This window comes from Schistocerca americana, chromosome 10, assembly GCF_021461395.2.
Source record: "Schistocerca americana isolate TAMUIC-IGC-003095 chromosome 10, iqSchAmer2.1, whole genome shotgun sequence".
Lineage (NCBI taxonomy): Eukaryota > Metazoa > Arthropoda > Insecta > Orthoptera > Acrididae > Schistocerca > Schistocerca americana.
Window position 1 is genome coordinate 56,879,318 of NC_060128.1, and position 18,769 is coordinate 56,898,086.

An 18,769-nucleotide genomic window follows, 5' to 3' on the forward strand; every position below is an offset into this window, starting at 1 on the left:
CACAATGTTGGCGCCGGTGGCGACACCTATAACGTGCTGACATGAGGAAAGTTTCCAACCGATTTCTCATACACAAACAGCAGTTGACCGGCGTTGCCTGGTGAAACGTTGTTACGATGCCTCGTGTAAGGAGGAGAAATGCGTACCGTCACGTTTCCGACTTTGATAAAGGTCGGATTGTAGCCTATCGCGATTGCGGTTTATCGCATCGCGACATTGCTGCTCGCGTTGGTCGAGATCCAATGACTGTTAGCAGAATATGGAATCGGTGGGTTCAGAAGGGTAATATGGAACGCCGTGCTCGATTCCAACGGCCTCGTATCACTAGCAGTCGAGATGACAGGCATCTTATCCGTATGGCTATAACGGCTCGTGCAGCCACGTCTCGATCCCTGAGTCAACAGATGGGGGAAGTTTGCAAGACAACAACCATCTGCACGAACAGTTCGACGACGTTTGCAGCAGCATGGACTATCAGCTCGGAGACCGTGGCTGGGGTTACCCTTGACACTGCATCACAGACAGGAGCGCCTGCGATGGTGTACTCGACAACGAACCTGGGTGCACGAATGGCAAAACGTCATTTTTTCGGATGAATCCAGGTTCTGTTTACAGCATCGTGATGGTCGCATCCGTGTTTGGCGACATCGCGGTGAACGCACATTGGAAGCGTGTATTCGTCATCGCCATACTGGCGTATCATCCAGCGTGATGGTATGGGGTGCCATTGGTTACACGTCTCGGTCACCTCTTGTTCGCATTGACGGCACTTTCAACAGTGGACGTTACATTTCAGATGTGTTACGACCCGTGGCTCTACCCTTCGTTCGATCCCTGCGAAACCCTACATTTCAGCAGGATAATGCACGACCGTATGTTGCAGGTCCTGTACGGGCCTTTCTGGATACAGAAAATGTTCGACTGCTGGCCTGGCCAGCACATTCTCCAGATCTCTCACCAACTGAAAACGCCTGGTCAATGGTGGCCGAGCAACTGGCTCGTCACAATACGCCAGTCACTACTCTTGATGAACTGTGGTATCGTGTTGAAGCTGCACGGGCAGATGTACCTGTACACGGCATCCAAGCTCTGTTTGACTCAATGCCCAGGCGTTATTACTGCCAGAGGTGGTTGTTCTGGGCACTGATTTCTCAGGATCTATGCAGCCAAATTGCGTGAAAATGCAATCACATGTCAGTTCTAGTATGATAAATTAGTCCAATGAATACCCGTTTTTCGTCTGCATTTCTTCTTGGTGTAGGAATTTTAATGGCCAGTAGTGTAATAGTGGCAGTGAGATTTTCGTTAATAACGCCTCTAAGTTATGTTAAAAATAGAGTGTAAAAGAGGAACATCACATGCATATTTGGTAGGGCAGCGATACAGATGTGCCGGCCGAGTCCACTGAACGAACATCTTAAAACTTTTACAAAAATTTTGAATGTAAAAATGCTTTAAAAATTCTCCAAGACTGTAGTGAATTTTGATACTTAGTAATAGTCGATAAAATTTAAGGAAATTTAAAAAACCTTAAAGACATGCTTGTAAGGAAGACGTGGGAAACCTAAGACAATAAGGCGGATGCATAGGGGGTGGGGTGGTGAGGTGAGGAAAGTAGAAAGGCCGAAGAGGAACAAAGGGGACTGGATGACGATAGTATTACGTCTAGTTACTTAGGCAGTCGATATCTGCCAAAATGCTACGATGTCTCGTTTGTCTATTCAGCGTTTGGTGTGCAAAACGACTAATGGCTCTCATAATGTCCACCTCCTCCATGATGCTTCAAGTGTGGCCCTTGTTTTCTCGATGTAAAATTCTTAAGTTACTAGTGACATCGGTAACGGAATGCCTCTGCTCACGAGGGTGGGTACTCAAGGCAGATTTCAAGCTAGAAACCCTAAGATGTTCTTAAAACCTGGTGCTAAAGCTTCTGTCGGTTTCACAGATGTACCGCATGGGGCAATCATTGCAAGTAATGCAATACAACCCGGTTGCACAATATTTGGAACAAGTGACGTGTTCTTTGTGCCTATACTTTGTGGCAACATTACTGGGAATGAAGAAAGTCGGTTCAATATTTTTTGACCTCAACCGTCTGTCGATCCTTTCGGAAATACTGCCGAAATACGGAATTTTATGATACGTGATACTGGCGGCCTTCCAACTATCGCTAAGGATGCTATTCGTTGCGTTGGTTTTTCTTATCTTTCTCAGGATACCCCGATTATATCTTTCTGAGGATACCCAGATTAATACCATTGACAAACTCACTGTCATAGCCGTTTTTTTTAATCCGGAACTCTCTATCAAAGGCTTTCTTTGACAACGGGACACTAAGGTGCCTACACAAAAACGACCTGAAAGCCGACATTTTGTACTTAATAGGTGTATCCACTGCGGCAAGGCTGTTGCCATATAAAGACAAGGTATCACACAAATAAAATAACACAGTTATAAAATAATGCAACAATTGACACCATGAAAATATGGTACTTCAGCAATAAAATGATGCAAAATAACAAACAATGAAAAGTAAAGTAATGGAAATGTAAATATCACTGAAAGAGATCAAAAAATGCGCAAAAGTTAAAAATGCAAAAATAAAATACCACGAAAATAAAATCCGTTCAAAAATAAAATAAAGCAAAAAAAAGTGGAATAGCTGCAAAATAGTGTAATGCAATAGTAAAGAGAGAAGAAAATGCAGTAACTGGGAAGTAAATAAAACGAAAAGGAAATAAGTACTAAAATAAAATGAAGGTGAAACAAGGTGAAAGATAAATAACACGAAAATATGGTAATGAGAACATGTAATGACGCGAAAACAAAATACGGCAATATCAGAATATCGCAAAAACAACACAAAAATAAATATGACGAAAGTAATATAATGTGAAAGTTATAAACGAGAAAATAAGAAACCGGTATGGCAAAAATAAAATACCATGAAAAATAATCGCCCAGGTAAAATAACGAGAAAATACAATATCACGAAAAACTAACATGTAAGTACTGAAACGGGAAAATAAAATTTCAGGAAACTAAAATAATGCGACAGTAAAATACGCGAAAAGAGAATAATATAAAAGTGAAACTGGGTCAAAATAAAATAATGCGAAATTAAAGTAATGGGAGAATATAATGACACAAAAGTGAAGTACCACAGAAATAAAATAAAGCGAAAATTAATGCCACAATTATAAAAAACATGACCCCAGTAATCAAAAGAAGCGAAAATAAAATTTCGTAAACAAACTGAAGCGAAAATATAGCTGAAATTAAAAACCCAAAAATAAAATACCGTGAAAAGAAAATCCCACGCACAATAAAATAAAGCGAAAGTAAAATAACACGAATCAGTAATAGCTGGAAAACAATATAATGATACGGTAAAAAAAGACGAAAATGCAATAATTGGGAAATAAATTAATGCGGCAATAAAATAACACGAAAAGAAAAAAAGGCGAAAATAATATGAATGTGAAACTTGGAAAAACATAAAGATATTAATGGGAGAATATAATGATGCGTAAAGGAAATACTGTGGTAGTAAACTAACGCGAAAATATAATACCGCGAAAATATAACACCGCGAAAATTAGGAATGGAAAAGTAAAATGGCGCTAAAGTTAAAAACAAGAAATTAAGATACAAAAAAAAAAAAACCTAAAAATAACGTATTGTGAAAGTAAAATAAGGCGAAAATACAATACCACGAAAATAAAGTAATAGAAAAAGTGGAAAAAATAACAGGAGTGTAAATAATGCGACAGTAAATTAACGTGAATGTATGATACTGCAAAAATAAAGTAGTTTGGTAATAAAATAAAGCTAAGGTAAATTAAAGGGTAAGTGAAATGACATAAAACTGAAATAAAGTGGACATAAACTTGTGGCGGCAGCACCGTCCAACGCACAAAGGGCTGAACTACGGCACTGTCGACACAAGTAGGGGCAGCTGTACCGTTATGCGGAATTTCGGCAACGGTGCGTCGCACACCGGACCGCACGGGAACAAAGCTGCGACCAGTGCGAGCTAGTCGACGCGACGCGACACACGTCTCCCCAGTTCTTCCGCTGCGGACCACGTGCGTCGAGTCAACGTGACTCCGCCGTAAATGCGTACGCGCGGTCGTAAACGCAGTCGCCGTTAAATTGTCTTTCGCTTCTTCGCGGACGTTACGGCGCCTCCGGTCGCGCCAAGAGCAGAACATTCTGTGACGCGGCCTTTTGTCTCGCTCGGTCCACGCGGTCGCGCCACGGCTCGTCACTGGAGTGTACACCCTCCGGGATCGGTGACCGAGCCGTGCCGCCAGTGCAACGCGCCTATGTAGACGGACATTAGCGAAGTATATTATTTGTCATTTATTGTAACGGCAGGAAAAATAAATGTGTCCTGTCCAGAAACCGCTTTAGTCAATTATTGCCACAAAGCCTCTCCCACGAGCATAGTGCGTGGGCGCGGCGATAAATGCCGGTTCACTGCACATGAGCGACTGTAAGCGGAGATACAACACGTTCCCGCTTCACTGGCGACCCCGACGTGATCTGAGGCTAAAAAAACACGTGGTGACAAATGTTTGTCGGTACGAGAGACGTGGAACCGCGAGTAGGCTTGCGCGCATACGCCCGCGCCGAACAGTGCTCCGTAGTAAATTTTTTTTTAACTAACTTTTTTTTGTATTGTTTTTGTGTGCGTATATTTTGATCGCGGACTGCTTAGTGTTACTTTTTTTTTTTTTTCGTGTGTTTCCCTTGTGTTATTTTCACTGTGTACTTTCCTCTTGTACGAGGATTCGACTCTGAACTAAGATGGCGACACTAGAGGAGTTGCAAAAGACCGTCGAGGAACTGCTCGCACGCAACACGAGGCTAGAGAGTGAGCTACAGGCACGGACTACACGCGCGGACGCCGTCGCTAACTTGGCCGACAGGGTGCACGACGCGCTGACAACGGCGCCTAGCACCGCGGCTGCGGCAGCTTACGACTCCGTCCCCCCACCTCCGTGGCGGCCAGCGCCTCCCGCACCCGCATCGGATGCCGACCTGCACCAGCTAGTGCAAAACTTGACCGCGCAGGTGGCAGCTCTCTCGACGCAAGTCGACCGGTTGGCGCGCTCGCAGCAAGAGGGCAGCACGCGCCGCAGTGGCAGCAGACCGGGCGACAGGCGGCGTGGTTCGCGCAGGTGGCAACGCAGCAACAGCCGCTCCAACGGTACCCCGCCGACGTCACACCACGCACAAAGCGGCTACTGCTGGTACCACGCCCGCTTCGGCAACGAAGCAACCAGGTGCCGCGCTCCTTGCTCGCACCCAAACGCCAGCTGCGACCGGACCTAGGCGCACCCGGCTGCAATATGATATCGAAGTGTCTGTTTGTTGCGGAACGGGGGGCAGGCGTGAGGTACCTCGTCGACACGGGTTCGGACCTCTCGATCTTCCCCCGTTCTATGTTACGAGACCGCAGGCGGGCCGAGGCACTCTGCCTTACAGCGGCGAACAACTCCACTATTAAAACTTACGGCACACACAGCCGCAATATAGATCTGGGCCTACGGCGCACGTTCTCGTGGACTTTTACCGTGGCCGACGTCAATGAGCCGATCCTGGGTGCAGACTTTCTCGGCCACTACGGGCTACTAGCCGACATCGCAAACGGCCAGCTCATCGACGCCACAACTAATTTAAAGATAGCGGGACAGCGCCGGCAGGCTGCATACTACAGCGTTAAACCCGTGAAGTGCCCCGGAGCGTACGCTGACATTCTGGAACAATTCCCCGACCTCACCCGCCCAGCCGGTGCACCGAGAGACATCAAACATTCGACGGTGCACCACATAATAACCACACCCGGACCCCCCACATCGTGTCGCCCACGTCGACTCGCGCCGGACAGACTCGCAGCAGCAAAGGCAGAGTTCGAGGCCATGCTGCGGCAAGGCATCGTGCGACCATCGAGCAGCCCATGGTCATCGGCGTTGCATTTAGTGCCCAAAAAAGACAATTCGTGGCGCCCGTGTGGGGACTATCGCGCCCTTAATTCGCGAACAGTGCCGGACCGATACCCAGTCCCACACCTTCAAGACTTCAGCTACGCCTTGGCGGGCTGCGCGGTGTTCAGCAAGATTGACTGCGCAAAGGCGTACACCCAAATTCCAGTGGCGCCCGAAGACATCGAAAAAACAGCCATCGTAACGCCCTTTGGGCTTTTCGAAAGCCTGTTTATGACTATCGGTCTTCGGAATGCTGCCCAGACTTGGCAGCGGTTCCTGGACGGCGTCTTGCGAGGCTTGCCACTTTGCTTCGCCTACCTCGACGACATCTTGGTGTATTCCAAGTCGCCCGAACTCCACCGCCGCCACTTAACGACCGTCTTTCAGCGCCTGAGTGAAGCCGACATCGTCATTAACCCCGCTAAATGCGAGTTTGGCGTGACGGAAATTGAGTTCCTCGGCCATTTAATTACGCCCACCGGATCGACACCGCTACCGGAGAAAGTGAAGGCAATACAGAACATGCCGCGTCCGCAGACGCACAAAGAATTACGACGTTACCTCGGCATGTTGAACTTTTATCGTCGACACCTGCCCAACGCCGCAGCAGTGCAAGAGCCGCTGACTAAGGCGTTACAAGGTCCTACCTCAAAAGGAAAGACCCTCGTGAATTGGACAGACGCAATGGAGCAGAGCTTCACAGACTCAAAAAGGAATCTCGTGGAAGCGACGCTGCTCGCGCACCCGGTACATGACGCGGACTTAGCTGTAGTCGTGGACGCCAGCCAGGCCGCCATCGGCGCGGCGTTACAACAGCGCGTCGGCGGGAGTTGGCAGCCTCTCGGTTTTTTCTCTAAAAAGCTTTCCGATTCGCAACGTGCTTGGAGCGCTTATGACCGAGAGTTGCTTACGGTGTACGCGGCGGTGAAATACTTCCGACCGTCCATAGAAGCCCGACAGTTCATCATTTTCACCGATCACAAACCCATTACCCACGCGTTCGAGAACAACCACACTAAGTGTTCACCGCGCCAACTCCAGCAATTAGAGTACGTGTCGCAATTCACGACTGACATTCGACACATTTCGGGGATAGACAATATCGTCGCCGATTGTTTGTCCCGAGTGTGTGCCGTTATTTCACCCCCTGTGAACTTTGAGGACGTGGCCCAAGTACAGGAGAGTGACGAAGAACTGCACCGCTTCCGTCACGACACTTCCAGCGGCCTGCAACTGGAGCTGGTGCCTGTCCCCGGCTCCGCACGGAAGATTTGGTGTGACACCTCAACCGGCACGCACCGACCGTTCCTCCCGGGGAAATTCCGGCGCAGTGCCTTCGACCGTGTCCACGGACTGTCACACCCCGGCACCAACACCACTGCGACGCTCGTGGCTGCGCGTTTCGTCTGGCCCGGGCTTCGGAAGGACTGTCGCGAATGGGCGCGCACTTGCACCGCATGTCAGCGCACCAAAGTCGGGAGGCACACCCACGCACCCGTGGGCACCTTCCCGGACGCGACACGCCGATTTGCACACGTCCACGTGGACCTCGTCGGCCCGCTTCCTCTCTCACAAGGCAAGCGGTACCTCCTAACTATGGTGGACCGCTTCACTCGCTGGCCGGAAGCAACGCCCGTCGCGGACGTCACAGCCGAGACCGTCGCCGCCGCATTCGTCGACACCTGGGTGGCACGCTTCGGATGTCCCAGTCACGTGACAACTGATCGCGGCCGCCAGTTTGACTGCGCGTTGTTCACGCACGTCGCCAGACTGTGTGGCACCCGGTTACACAGGACAACCAGCTACCATCCGGCGTCGAATGGCATGGTCGAACGGTTCCACAGGACTCTCAAAGCTGCTCTAACCTGCCACGACACCTCATGGCCAGAGGCGCTTCCACTGGTGCTGCTCGGCCTGCGAGTCACGCCGAAGGAGGAGATCGGCGCGTCACCTGCCGACCTTGTTTACGGGCAATCTCTGACAATCCCGGGGGATTTTGTCGAAGATGCAGGACTCCCACACGACGCCGTGGCACCCACTCTGGCGGAACGTCTGCGCAGTCACATGGCCGGCCTCCGAGCGCACGCACCGACGCGGCACGGCACCGGGAAGATATTCGTCCACGCCGACCTGCAGCGCTGCACGCACGTCATGTTGCGTACCGACGCAGTACGGCCACCTCTCCGACCACCCTACAGTGGACCGCACCGCGTGATCGCCCGATGAGACAAAACGCTGGTCCTCGAGTGCAACGGAAAGCCGTCGACAGTGTCAGTCGACCGCGTCAAACCAGCCTACGTCTTGCCCGCTCCATCAGCCACGCATTTCTTCGACCCGGCAGAAGATCTGATCACGGACGACACGCCCTCTGCCAGCGGTCAGACGGAACCTGCACCCGGAGCCGCCGGTGACGCACAGCTGCAGCCTGCTGTCATCGCGCCGCCACGTGCGCCTCCCTCCACCACGCCCAGGCAGCTGGTACGGCCGCCCGGACCGCGCCCACCACAGGCGCACCGGTCGCCCCCACCACAGCCGCCAGCGGACTACGTCACGCGCGCCGGCCGCCGCGTCCGATTCAAACGGCCGTGCTGCGTCGCCAGCGCGCCACGACACCCAAACCGGCAATCACGCGCCCGAGCCGCCGAACGCCGTCAGAATTCGGCGCCCACGAGCCGCCGTCCGCTGTAGCGACCCGACCTCCAGCTGCAAGTGCCTTCGGCCGGTAACTCCAGTCGAGCGTTCGTCACAGCTCCTGGACCCGCGTTCGCGTCTTTTGCCTCCGCCGCGTCGGGCGTTGAGGCCGGATCGGCACCCGCGCCAGCTTACCTCATTTGCTTCTCCGTCGAGCTCCGGACATCGCGCACCACACCGCCCGGCTTGTCCGTAGTAGCTCCCGGACCCGCGTTCGAGTTCCGACGGTACCGCACTCGCGCAAGCGCCTTCGAGACGTCACCACCCATGACCTGCAACGCACGCCTTCGCGCGCATCACTACGGACAGTCGCAGCCAGTGCCTGCTGCCGCTGTCACTAGCCGTCAGCGCGAGGACACGCCCACGGCACGCTCGCCGGTCCGGCGCGCTGACGTCACGGGCCGCCGCCCTTCCGACGCCGACCGACCCCCGCCAAAGCTGCCGCACTGCCATCACGCAGTGCGCGAACTTTAAACACATGCGCGCCGCCGAACGATCGGCGCGTTTTCGCAGCTACGGAGCTCCTCTCTCCAAGGGGGGATCTGTGTGGCGGCAGCACCGTCCAACGCACAAAGGGCTGAACTACGGCACTGTCGACACAAGTAGGGGCAGCTGTACCGTTATGCGGAATTTCGGCAACGGTGCGTCGCACACCGGACCGCACGGGAACAAAGCTGCCACCAGTGCGAGCTAGTCGACGCGACGCGACACACGTCTCCCCAGTTCTTCCGCTGCGGACCACGTGCGTCGAGTCAACGTGACTCCGCCGTAAATGCGTACGCGCGGTCGTAAACGCAGTCGCCGTTAAATTGTCTTTCGCTTCTTCGCGGACGCTACGGCGCCTCCGGTCGCGCCAAGAGCAGAACATTCTGTGACGCGGCCTTTTGTCTCGCTCGGTCCACGCGGTCGCGCCACGGCTCGTCACTGGAGTGTACACCCTCCGGGATCGGTGACCGAGCCGTGCCGCCAGTGCAATGCGCCTATGTAGACGGACATTAGCGAAGTATATTATTTGTCATTTATTGTAACGGCAGGAAAAATAAATGTGTCCTGTCCAGAAACCGCTTTAGTCAATTATTGCCACAAAGCCTCTCCCATGAGCATAGTGCGTGGGCGCGGCGATAAATGCCGGTTCACTGCACATGAGCGACTGTAAGCGGAGATACAACACGTTCCCGCTTCAAACTAATTCGAATACGTAATACAACGAAAATAAAATACTTACCATTTAGCACGATATTTAATCAAACCAAACAGCAGTTTCACTGCAATATTTTTTTATTTCAGAACTCACTTCTGCCATCTTTCTCCTAAAAAGCAAAATTAGGACGTGGGAACAGGTTAGGTTAAGAGTTTCATACAGTTTTGCGGACAAACAATTATTTACTCCATTATACTTTAGTCACTGTTTATAGCTTTGATGATAATGCCTTCATCGAGACAAGACGTAAATCTTTGAATAAAAGCATGAATTCGCTCTGAACAAGCAAACACTTCAAAACACACAAACTTTCAGTGAAGTTGACACTCACTTATTCCACATATGTCATGATCTAGTGGGGCCATTACCTTCCTCTCAAGGATCCACATATCTCTTAAGAATAACGAACACATACGTACATTTCCACTGAAGGACGTTTCTGCAGATACGTTATCAGTACTGTACTGTCTTATCATCACGGATTCCATGTTTTGGAGTCCCAGAAATCATTGGTACCAACAGAGAATGTCAGTTTAGTTATGGCATCGCAATATTGAGGCAAAGTTAAGATCCCAACTTTCAGATGACTGGACTGACAATTTACCAATAGCTTTATGGGTCCATCTACTCATGTGATACTAGAATATAACACCACCACTGTAAAAATTGTTGGATGTGAGGTCTGCCAGTTATGTATAAATCACTTACTACATGAGAATTAGACTTCAAGTTCATTTTCTTTGACCCTACGCAAGTGGATTGTGATATTTCAACTTTATTTTCAACTCAAAGCAGTACATGGGCAATTAAACAAAAAAATGTTCATCGTTATGGTACAGCATCTGTTTGATCCATCCAGAACTTATGACCTCTTCAGACATATTCATAAGATACAAAGCTCTAAACTACCTGCAGTGTACCACATGTGACACATTGATGCCCTGAAAAGTTGAAACACCTTACGGTCAGAATACTGTCTCCAATGACAAGCTCAAACCAACCCTCCTGCTGAAGATTATGGATTCTAGTGAATAGTGTTTTATTCAACTCATAACATACAATTTCTAATCATATGATTAGTGTACAGGAGACACATCAAAAAATGCATAACACAACTTAGGCCTAATTGGTACAAAGAATATTAACATTAATATAAACTTTTATTTTTCTTTCCTCCCTTTTGTGAAGGACAACTACATTTACACACAAGACTATGTAAATTTATCCTGCTCAAATGTTCAGTTCATCCTTGATGAAATCATCAACAGTGTAGTAGCAGCGTTTGACAAGTATATCATATAGCTTTGTTTTCAGTGTCTCTAGGTTCATACTCAGAACATTTTAGCTTGTTATGAATTTTCATTGCCATATACTGAGGAGACTGCGCATATATGTTTAAGCTATGAGTGGGAAGCATAAAATTGTCTTTGTTCTCGTGCTATACGTGTGATTGAAACAGTTTTTCTCGAATAACTCTTAATTGCTGTGTAGAAATATGATAAGGAGGGAGCTGTTAACTGTTGTTTTTCAAATAGTGGGCGAAATGATGTCCTTGGATGGGCAATACACATGTTCCTTATTATTCTATTCTGTAACTTTAGTATGCGCAATATATTGCTTGAATTTCCCTAAAAATAATACCATACCTTACAACTGATTGAAAGTAGCTGTGGTATGCAATTTTACTTGTATTCATGTCTGTTGTGCCAGCAAATATTTGCATAGCAAATGCAAAGCTACGTAATTTGTTTAACAGGTAGTCCACATGTTTATTCCAATTTAAATTTTTATCTAGGTTTAACCCTAAAAACTTCACAGAATCCACATCTTCTATGTCCTGATTTTTATGAGTTATTTTAATTTCTTGGGACTTTGACTGTTTTGTTCTAAATTGGACAATGTGGGTTTTGGGGATGTTCAATCTTAATCCATTCGATTGAAACCATGTTTCTAGTTTGTTCATTGTGTTTATTATGTAGAGAGGGATGTTTTCTGGCTCCTGGTTTTCAATTAATACAGATGTGTCATCTGCAAATAAAATTGATGGAGCATTTACATTGTTCAGTAAATCATTAACATAGAACAAAAACAAAATAGGTCCTAGAATCGAGCCTTGAGGGACACCTTGGGCTACTGTTTTCCATTTTGAATAGTAATTTGCTGCGTTTGATAAGACAATCGCTCCTTGTTTCCTATTTGATAAGTATGAAGCCAATTTAGAACATTACCCTTGATCCCAAACTTGTCAAGCTTATAGATAAACAGTGCATGATTTACAGAGTCAAAGGTTTTTGTGAGATCACAAAAGATTCCTGCAACTTTGTTATGGTTGTCTAATGATGTACTGACTTGTCGATAAACTTGTTAATTGCATCAATAGTACTTTTGCCACGCTGGAAACCAAATTGGTTTTTCGTAATAGTATCATATTTCTCCATAAAATTTAGATTCTGCATAGCAGCAGCATTTTCAAAGATTTTTGATAGGACTGGAAGGAGGGAGATGGGACGATAATTCCCCATATCCTCTCTTGACACTTTTTGGAGCAACGGTTTTACTTCTGCATACTTCAGCACCTCTGGGAAGCTTCCTTGTTCAAAGGATTGGTTTATAATTTTAGGTAGTGGGTATCCTATTAATTTACACACAAATTTAAGGACGTTTGCTGGTATTCCATCCCAACCTGCAGAATTTTTGTTTTTTAGTTTTAATATAATGTTTCCTACATCTATTGTTGAAACTGTTTTGAATTTTGTGAAGCATTCAGAATTATGATTTAGTCCAAAGGGACATACATTGTTCTCATAATTTGCAACATTAACCTCTGGTTTTACTACATTAATGAAGAGTTCATTGAAGCATTCTGAAATTTGAGCCAGATTTACAATGATCTCATCTTCAAGCTTAATTGTACTAATTACATGTCTAGAGGCTTTGATACCCAATTCGTGTTTTACAACTGACCACACTGCCTTCGATTTATTGTCATGTTTTAAGATTAATTTATTATTTGTCATTTGCTTTGCTGCTTTGACAACTTTCTTAAATGTACCTTTGTATTGTTTAACATATTCAATAAATTCAATTTTTTTATTATGTCTTAGTTCCTTATGTAGCTGCCTTTTCTTAGCACTGGAGATTTTTATACCTTTAGTGATCCATTTTAATTTTGTAATTTTATTAAAATAAGTTTTTTGTGGAAACATATCATTGAAAACACTTAGAAAATCGCTTAGAAATGCTTCAAAATTTGCTGTGCATGAAATATTTTTATCAAAGTGTCATTCTGTCTCCTTCAGCTTATCATGGAATAGAGTCAACGTTTCTTGGTTGAAGATCCTTCTTACATAAGCTTTTTTACATGGGACTTCTCTACCTGCTCTGGGTAGCTCAATGAATAATGCTGAATGATCAGATATTCCTAGATCTAGACAGAATTTATATCCATCTTCAATTACGTAATTTGTTAAAATATTGTCAATGTATGTAGCTGACTGAGCATTTTTCTCTTGTAGATTCAGAAAAATTTAATTTGAAGCCATATTTTTTTATTAAGTATGTAAATTTTGATACCTCACATGTTTCATTCAACACGTTGATGTTGAAATCAGCAGCAACTACAATTTTGTTCCTCTTTTCTTTACTGACGTATTCTAACAAACTCTGACATTCACGTAGGAAATGCTCAGTTGTCACCTTCCCTAGGATTCTATAAATTGATTTTATAACAACATTTAAGTCCTTTAACTCAACACAGCAACCCTCAAAAATACACTCTTCATGAAAACAATTAAAGTCACATCATCCATGGTAATCTAAATCAGAATGAATGAGTATGCATGAACACCCTCGTTACTTATTTATCCTACAAAAGCTGGTAGCTTCCTTGAAGTTTTCAATTTTATTTAAGATTTTTGTGGTATCACTACTAAGCCAGTGTTCATTTAAACAAATTACTTTAACATTTAGAAATTCAGATAAATAGCTTGTAGCTCATCTAACTTAGAGCTTTAGTCACATGAGTATTCAGCACTTAACTAATTTATATTACAATGCATTATATAGTTACTAGCAAAATTATCAATTTTATTTTTTAAAGACCTAATATTTAATAATGAGCCATCCTCACAAAAGCGTAGGTCTGGATTCTTCTGTAGCAGGCCATCAGCTTGCTCACTTGGCTTGTACATTTCTTCGTCACTTTGATATTGTGTACTTACATCCATAGTTATATTCTTGATGGCGTTGGATCTGGATGGTGCTGAAGTGATTTCCATGGTGCCAGCCATAAAAAATCACTACTCCTCTCTGGAGCTTTCCTCGTTCTGGAAGACACGCGTACAGCAGCTTGTTTGTCTTCCAGTATTTTTGGAGCTTGCAATATTTGTGCTTCATTTCTTTTTGGTTTGAACCATTTCGTAATTTGAGTGTTGAATGTTACTTTCTGGCCTATTAGTTTTAAACCATTTAGTGATTTGACTCTGATTGGCGGCTATATTGTTCGCTGCATGAAAAGAACGCTTTGTTACTTGCGATCGATTTCCACTTGTCCTGGGTACTTCACTGCACCGCGAAATACGAGTAAAAATTTTTTCCGTAAGTACCTCCTTTCCTAATACATTCAAATGAAGACCGTGAACTGTATGGAGCCTTCGCTCCAAACTGTTTATGTCAATAACGTCTGCATTTACGAAGTGAGTACATATTTCACTGAAACTCTTGTTTGTGGCATGAATTTCACTGTTTACACAGGACCACCTCGGTAAATCGTGACGATGCGGGATATTTACAACGAGTACATTCGTTTGAGATAAATTACTGAGGCATTTTCTCAATTCTGTGCTAGCCTTGAACGAGTCATTTCTATATACGTCATTTGATCCTCCCAGCAATACAACAGAGTCATCCTTACACAAACTATTTACTTCACGTAATTTTGTAAGGTTTTTCAGTTCACTTAATGGATTTACACACGTATTCTTTGTACTACCGAAATTTACTTTTTTTCGCGGGTATACACGAATTACTTTTACACTCGCCGCCATCTTGTCTAGATCGTCCACATCAGCTTCAAGTAACAAGTGGCTCCAATCTTCAAACTTTCGCAGTGTGATGAACCATTCCAGTGACCTACACATTCTGGCCTCACAGAAGTACATTAACATTATCAGTGAGACGAGAGTAGTGGCTGTAACTGATGCAGTGAAGTATAAATGCTGTTAGAAATACTAATACAAAACTTCCTGGCAGATGAAACCAGTGTGCTGGATCGAAACTCGAACTCGGGACCTCTAGTGACTGAGCTACTCGAGCATGACGCACCATTACTTCCGCCAGTACCTAATCTCCCACATTCCAAATTTCACAGAAGCTCTCCTGTGAAACTTGCGGAACTAGTCCCCCTGGAAGAAAGGATATTGTGGAGAAATGGCATAGCCACAGCCTGGTGGATGTTTCCAGAGTGAAATTTTCATTCTCCAGTGCAATGTGAGCTGATATGAAACTTCCTAGCTGATTGAAACTGTGTGCTGGACTGAGACTCGAATCAAGGACCTTTGCCTTTTGCGGGCAAGTGCTCTATTGACTGATGGGCCACAAGCTGTGGTTGGGTAGCTCAGTTTGTAGAGAATTTGCCCATGAAAGGCAAAGATCCTGAGTTCGAGTCTCAGTCCAGCACACTGCTGTAATCTGACAAGAAGTTTCGTGTCAGCACACATTCGACAGCAAAGTCAAAATTTTGAATACTAATACACATTGGACTAGCTAGTCTTTTGTTTCCCGTTAATATGTCCTCTGCAGCACTGTTGTTAAAATACATGTGCATTAATTATACACTATGTGATCAAAAGCATCCGGACACCTCTCAAAACATACTTTTTTCATATTAGGTGCATTGTGCTGCCACATACTGCCCGGTACTCCATATCAGCGATCTCAGTAGTCATTAGACATCGTGAGAGAGCAGAATGGGGCACTCTGCAGAACTCACAGACATTGAATGTGGTAAGGTGACTGGGTGACACTTGTGTCATATGTGTATGTGAGATTTTCTCACTCCTAAACATCCCTAGTTCCACTGTTTCTGAAGTGATACTCAAGTGGAAACGTGAAGGGACACGCACAGCACAAAAGCGTACAGACCGACCTCATTTGTTGACTGACAAAAGACCGCCAACAGTTGAAGAGGGCCGTAATGTGTAATAGGCAGACATCCATCCAGATCATCACACAGGAATTCCAAACTGCATCAGGATCCATTGCAAGTACTATGACAGTTAGGCAGGAGGTGAGAAAACTTGGATTTCATGGTCGAGCGGCTGCTCATAAGCCACACACGACGCCGATAAATGCCAAATGATGCCTTACCTGGTGTAAGGAGCATAAACATTGGACGATTGAACAGTGGAAAAATGTTGTGCGGAGTGACAAATCACGGTACACAATGTAGCAAGCCGATGGCAGGGTGCGGGTACGGCAAATGCCCGGTGAACATCTGCCAGCATGTGCAATGCCAAAAGCAAAATTCGGAGGAGGTGGTGTTATGGTGTGGTAGTGTTTTTCAAAGAGGGGGCTTGCACCCCTTGTTGTTTTGCCTGGGACTATCACAGTAGAGGCCTTCATTGATGTTTTAAGCATCTTCTTGCTTTCACCGTTGAAGAGCAATTCAGGGATGGCGACTGCATCTTTCAACACGATCGAGCACCTGTTCATAATGCACGGCATGTGGCGGAGTGATTACATGACAATAACATCCCTGTAATGGACTGGCCTGCACAGGGTCCCGACCTGAACCCTATAGAACACCTTTGGGACGTTTTGGAATGCTAACTTCATGCCAGACCTCCCCGACTGACATCAATACCTTTCCTCAGTGCAGCGCTCCGTGAAGAATGGGCTGCCATTCCGCAAGAAACCTTCCAGCACCTGATTGAACTTATGCCTGCAAGAGTGGAAGCTGTCATCGAGGCTAAGGGTGGGCCAACACTATATTGAATTCCATCATTACCGATGGAGGTTGCCACAAGTCATTTTCAGCCAGGTGTTTTGACACTTTTGATCACATAGTGTAATTTTGTGTTGTTGTTCTGTAGTTCAGAGTAACAATAATTGTGATGAACAAAATAGTTGTGAAATTATGATGTTATCAGAGATAAAGTACAGATAGTGAAGAGTTATGTACAACGTGTATAGAAAGCAGACTAGCTGTAACTGCCCAAGAAAATGAAAGGGACACCATAGCTAAGAAGAGAGTGAGACGACGTTGTGATCCCAGGTTATAAAGTCCATATTTAGAGCAAGCAGTAAAGAGAACCGCGACAAAATCTGGAAAGTGAATTTAAGTTCAGGAAGAAGAAATGGGATCTTTCAGATTTGCTGATGGTATTGTAATTCTGTTAAATATGGCAGAGGACTTTGAAGAGCAGCTGAACAGAAAGGAAAATAATTTGAAAAAAAGAAATAAGATGACTCTGACAGAAGTAAAACAAGGGTAATGGAAAGTAGTTGAATTCAGTGAGGTGATGTTGTAAGAATTAGAGTCGGAAATCAGATGAAAAAGTTAGTAGATGAATTATATTACTTGGGCAGCAAAATAACTAACAACAGCCAAAGTAGCGAAGATATACGAGGGCATGCCAGAAAGTAATTCCTCCAAATTTTTTATTATGATCTAAATATCAGTTGAGGTATTATAGACATGCATATTACTTGGTTGACTTTGCCACTTTACTGACCCAGGTTGCAACTCTCTGCTGCTAGAGGGCTCCAAATTGTAGTGGGTAACACGATGCTGTGTAACGTAACTATGTCGGTGCATGAGAAACAGCGTGCTGTAATCAAAAGTGTCAGTTTGAAGAGCTTGTCCTCACACTGAGCACAATCTCCTTCAGCATGACTCTGACAGATAATTTAATCAGTACTGTGACACCTGCAACGATCTAACACCTCTGGTCCACTGCCATTCATTATCCTTCATACAGTCCTAACTTGACCCCATCCGATTTTTGTCTGTTTCCAGGACTTAATGAGCACCTTTGAGGACTACACTTTGATGTGATGAAGCACTGCAAGCAAAGGTGATGTTGTGGCTCCAACAACAAAGTCGAACATTCTACAGTGACTGTTTCAGCAAACTGGACTCTTGTTGGGAGAAATGTGTCTGTTACCATGTGACAATGCTGAGAAATAAATATGCAGACACGAAGAATAAATGTGTAGAATGTTAACAAAGTTTGTTTTATTTAAAAAGCTTTAAGAGTTTTCACATAAAAATTCAGAGGCATGCTCTCATAAAATGCAGACTGACAATAGCAAGTACAGCATTTCTGATAAAAAGAAATCTGTTAGCACAGAATATAAATGTAGGAGTTAAGCAGTCTCTTCCGAAGGTACCTGTCACAGTGTAACCACAGGCAGAAATGAAATGTGGACGGTTAGCAATGCTGGCAAGTAGAGAACACAGGTAGAAGGTTCTTAAATACATTGCTACAAGAGTGTTGAAGATCAGATCAGTAGATTGAATTACTAATAATGAAACGCTGAAATGAATTGTGGGAAAACGAAATTTATGACACAACCTGACCAAAAGAATAGATCAGTTAATGGGGCACATCCTAAGGCATTAAGGGGCCATTAATATGGCAACAGAGAGAAGTGTGAGGTGTAAAATTTATAGGTGGAGAGCAATGTTCCAATGACTACAGGTTGTAGTAGTTTATGTGGAGATAATGAGACTTGAACAGGTTAGGATAGTTTGGAGAGCTGTGTCATACTAGTTTCCAGATTGAACACAACGAAGTTGAGCTTATTAACATTAAATATTGCCATAATGAGTTTTTCACTCTGCAGCAGAGTGTGCGCTGATATGAAACTTCCTGGCAGATTA

At 45.3% G+C, this 18,769-nt stretch overlaps 1 protein-coding gene across 2 annotated transcripts in view; it reads left to right on the forward strand.

Annotated features, from left to right (window-relative positions):
* The window catches only part of LOC124552669 (guanine nucleotide-binding protein subunit alpha-11-like), a 113,649-nt gene that overhangs the window by 33,123 nt on the left and 61,757 nt on the right, over positions 1-18,769 (forward strand). The window lies entirely within an intron of this gene.